Here is a 4,769-nt window from a genome sequence, read left to right on the forward strand (position 1 = left end):
AAAGTGCATTGCGTGAAGTACTTGAACTTCGGTGGCAGTTCTGCCTGAACTTCACTCTGTTTTTCACGTGCTTTTTTTTGCTCATAGCTCTTCATTCACTCACCGGAATTAAGCAAGTGATATATCGATGGAAAGCTGCTATAAACACGCAACTTTTCCGTGTTGATCATTTTTTCATACTCGTGACATTTTCAAAAGTTTTTCTTGCGAAATTCATTCAGTGTAGTAGTTGAAATTCTTGCTGTTTTCATGTTGGACTTCAGTGACATATTTTTGTTTGTAATTTTCCCATCCATTTTCGTCAGTGTTACACAAATAATATTCTTTTTGTATAAACTTCTCTCACAATATATTTCTAACTTTCTCCGACCGAGGACTTGAACTTATACAAATGATATTCCTGTCGTTTTGAAGTAATTAGAAATTGACAAGATCATGATTTCTGCCTTCATCGCAAATGGAAATGCACTGCGTGAAGTAGTTGAACTTCTCGGGCATGTCTGTTTGAACTTCACTCTATTTTTGACGTGCTATTTTTTGACATGATGTTTTTCGCACTACGTGAAGTAGTTAAACTTCTGGGGCATGTCTGTTTGAACTTCACTCTGTTTCACTTTATTTGTATTTTTCTTGTATGAAATACACACCATGTAGTACGTGAACTTCTGGTTGTTATCACTTTTGAACTTCTCTCTGGTTTGAGAGCATTATTTTAAAACACCAAAAAACATATTTTTATGTATTTTGGACATCTAAATACACGGTGAACCTCTCTCACAAGAATTTTTTGAACTTTTCCTCGCTGAGCACTTGAACTTCTAGCAACATTTTTTTCGTTTATGAGTTGTTTTTAGAAGTGCAAAAAATGGTGTTGTGTTTTTTATTTTTTGAACAGGTAAATCCTAGGTTTTAATAAACTCCGAACTTCTTTGTTATTTCAATATGAACTTCACCTTTTTATATTTTTGAGTAAAGAATTGTATTCAATTTTTATACAGAAAAAACCGAACATGGAAATACAAGGTGAACCTCTTTCGCAAGTATTTTTGAACTTTTCTGGACAGAGCACTTGAACTTCTTGCAACAAATCTGAGTTTTTTATATACTTCAAACTTCTCTATGTACGTGAACCTCCTTTACAAGAATATTTCAACTTCCGAGGCCCATCACATGAACTTCTAGCTAAATGTCTTTTTAGGCCTTGTCTTTTTATTCTTTTTTTGTATATGAAAACCACTCCATGTAGTAGTTGAATAGCTAGTAGTTTTCACTCTGAACTTCCATGTTTTTTTATTTGAACTTCACATTTTTTGGTAAAGATTTGTTTTTGATTTTTCAAACAAACATCAAATTTCAATGTTTTCTCAATTTGAACTTCATGGTTGATTTTTTAATAACAACATATATATGAGTTTTAAAAAAAGGTAAAATCCTATATTTTTTAAATAACCATCGAACCATGTTGTTGTTTTAGCTTGAACTTCTATTTTTCAGAAAAAGGCGAAAATATCTTTTTAACCTTTTATTTGTTCCTTTACTTTAATTTGAACTTCCCCATTTTATTCTTTAGTAATGAGAAAAATCTGAGTTTTCTGTATACTTAGGACTTCTATGATATTTTAATTTGAAACTCTTAGTCTTTTTTATGAAAAAAAATATGTTTTTAAATAATCATCAAACATTTAAATAAAATTGAACTTCATACGTTTATTTTTCCTATAAACAGAAAGAAGTTGAGTTTTCCGTATACATCGAACTACTTTTTTTTAATTTGAACTTCTTCATATTTTTTATTTACTAACAAGGAAAATTTGAGTTTTTTTGATAAATATTGAACTTCTCTATTTTTGTAATTTGGACTTCTTGGTTTATTTTTTGGTAACGAAAAAAATCCTAGGTTTGTAAGAAATATTGAAACAGTCCGTTATTTAAATTTGAACTTGTAGAGTTTTTTTGTTTAGAAAGGGCAACATATTTTTTTAATGAATTTTGAACTATTCTATTTCTTGCTTGAACTTCTTACTTTTCATTATTTAGTCAGTTGTTTTAAAACTTGAACTTATCGGGTTTTTTATTTTGAACTTCTTAGTTTCTATTTTAGAAATGGGGAAATATCAAACCGCTCTTTTGTTTTTTTAATTTGATCTTCTATGGTTGTAGAAACGAGCAAACACATTTTTATATAAACTTTTATCTGCTCCATTTTTTATTTGAAGTCCTTGGTTTTAATTTTTATTGGCGGTTGAATCCGAGTTTTCAGTAAACATTGAGCCGCTCTATTATTTTAATTTAAACTTCTAGGGTGTTTGTTTTTGAAACAAGAGAAATCCATTTTCTAATTACTCTTTTTTGAACTATATTTGTTATTTCAATTTGACCTTCTGTGGGATATTTTGATGGTGTGTTCCTCTTTTTTATTCGAACTTGTGCAATGAACATTTTTAGGTTTGATTTCATTACTTTTTCCTCATCCGAACTTGTGGTGTTGGCACACACCCAGGCACAAAACTCATTTTTTCGCCTGTGAATTTTGCATACAAATGTTTATTTTATAAGATATTTTGAACTTATGTTTTTTGTATTTATGAACTTTTGATTTATACAAAAATAAAGGAAAAACATACCCATAGTACGAGCACACTGAATGCGCGCACACACGAACACCACATGCACGTACACACGACCATCTTATAAAAGAAATGGGCGGCGACACAATGTGGGCTTCCCAAGTTTACTAAATTGGTTCCATTTTTTAATCTCAAAATGAGGTTGAATGGCAGTTTTCCTTCTCTGTTGGTAGTAGCAGGACTTCACACACATTCACCAAACATGCTAGTTACTAGAGAGAAAAACCACGCGTGCGTGCGCAGGGAGCGGTGTGTGTGTAGCGCTACCGACGTGAATGCCACATATTGCTGAGCAATATGATTTATTTTTTACAAACATCATACTGCTCTTAAACGGGGGAGTATTATTTTATTTTGAACTTACTGGTTTTTATTTTAATTTAAATGGTTATGTTATTTTAATTTCAACTTTTGGTTATATAATTTTAAACGAGGAAATTCAATATTTTTTAAAAAAGTTCAATTGCTCTGCTATTTTAATTTGAACCTTTTGATTTTGATTCAAAATACAAAAATTGTACATTACTATAAGCAAAACAACGAAGAAATCAGTATCCATCTTGAGATGAGATCTTCATTCACATATGAGATAGTAGTACATCAGTTTTCTAACAAACGAGGAAAAAAAACATGTACAGCCACAAAGGTCACATACACGTGAACTAGTCCAATAAAATGCTCAAGTTTCAAGTGTGAACTACTATTTCTGTCACGTACTACCAAACATAATCAAACAAGTATTCGTTGGTTTTTCTATAGCAGTACTTGTGTCCTTTTTCCTCTGTCCTCTCACCACCACACATCTTTCATATCATATCACAACCAAGCACTGTTCTCACTTTCTGTTTTGTTTTTGGTGAGCACATAACGGTAGCCATAGCAGTACTTGTTCAGAGGAAGGAGTTTACAAGCAGAAAGGAAGCGGTTCAAAGAAAAAGGCAGACACTTCGACATGAGGCGGAGTTGACCTGCAGTTCATTCTTTTCTGTACCAGCAGTAACAAGGAAGCAGCCAGAGACGAAGCTACCCGAGGCCAGCGGCAATGGAGCAAAGAAATCTCCTCTCCTCACCACACACCCTAATTTGCACCAGTACCTACTACTGCTGCTCCTCCTTGTCGGATTGGGCACGGCCAACCTGACGACCAACAACAAGAGCATCAGGCCGGTCTAATTTGCCAACAATATCACTGTCGTACGCCGTCCATGGGAGGACAAGAAGTCGTGGCCGCAAGTGGGAGATGCAGAGGAACCACCAGAAGCAGGGAGGTAGCAAAGGTGACCTGCAGCGGCGTCGGAGGGAGCAGACATGGAATCAAGGAATATAGCATGCAATCAAAGAATCGAAACTAAAAAAAGAAGCGAACTGAAGTTGCTAGACAGGACGAACTTCAGTGGTGCTGGAGGTTGGGGATGCAGCGGCGCTCGCTAGGTGCAGGAGCCGGAGGGTTGCGGCGGTGCGCGGACGACCGGTTGGGGCAGCGCCGGTCCGACAGGTTGGTGTGCCGCGGGTCGCCGGTGTCCAGTGGGGTGGTGCGGAGGCGGTGGTTGGGGCAGGAACGGTGACGGCGCTTGTAGGTGCATGGCCAGGTCGTGGACGGTGGTCGGAGCGGGGCGACGGCCAGTGGAGGAGCTAGGGTAGGCGGCGGTGCGTGGGAATCCAAGGCCCCGCGGTAAGCTGGGATCCCAGGAACGATGGAGCGGGGATTCCAGGCTCGGCGGCGGCGCATGGGAATCCCGGGCTCGGCGGCGGGCGGGGATCCAGGCTCGATGGGGGCGGTGCGTAGGAATTGTCGGGGTTGGGGATCGGGAGGTTGAGGAGGCACGGGTGGGATCTTGCCTTTTTTTTCCCTTTGTTCGGTTCGCGTGGGATTCTCAGATTTAGAGCACCTCGTCGCTGCCTATATATAGGGACTGGCTGTGATCCAAATAACTATTCTAATCCGAGGATTAGAATAGTGTTGTCATATATATATATATATATATAACTGAAATAAACATTCAATTACATAAGTGACTATGCAGATCATTCGCACACATCTCAATAAACAATTGCATGCATTTTAAATAGAAGAAACGATCATCTAGTCATCTATTTCTTGTGATGCTCCCGCCACTGCTCTGTGGCTCGATCCCTCGTTTG

The 4,769-nt window shown here is 37.5% G+C and overlaps 1 long non-coding RNA gene across 1 annotated transcript; it reads right to left on the minus strand.

The window, feature by feature from the left end:
• Window positions 1-3,155: 3,155 nt before the first annotated feature.
• LOC123133961 (uncharacterized) lies at window positions 3,156-4,489 on the minus strand. Its single transcript, XR_006465447.1, has 2 exons — window positions 4,017-4,489; window positions 3,156-3,909 (listed from the first exon to the last, which is right to left on the minus strand). It is a non-coding gene; the product is annotated as an uncharacterized lncRNA (long non-coding RNA).
• Between the last annotated feature and the right edge of the window lie 280 nt (window positions 4,490-4,769).

Source organism: Triticum aestivum, chromosome 6B, assembly GCF_018294505.1.
Source record: "Triticum aestivum cultivar Chinese Spring chromosome 6B, IWGSC CS RefSeq v2.1, whole genome shotgun sequence".
In the NCBI taxonomy this organism is placed as follows: domain Eukaryota; kingdom Viridiplantae; phylum Streptophyta; class Magnoliopsida; order Poales; family Poaceae; genus Triticum; species Triticum aestivum.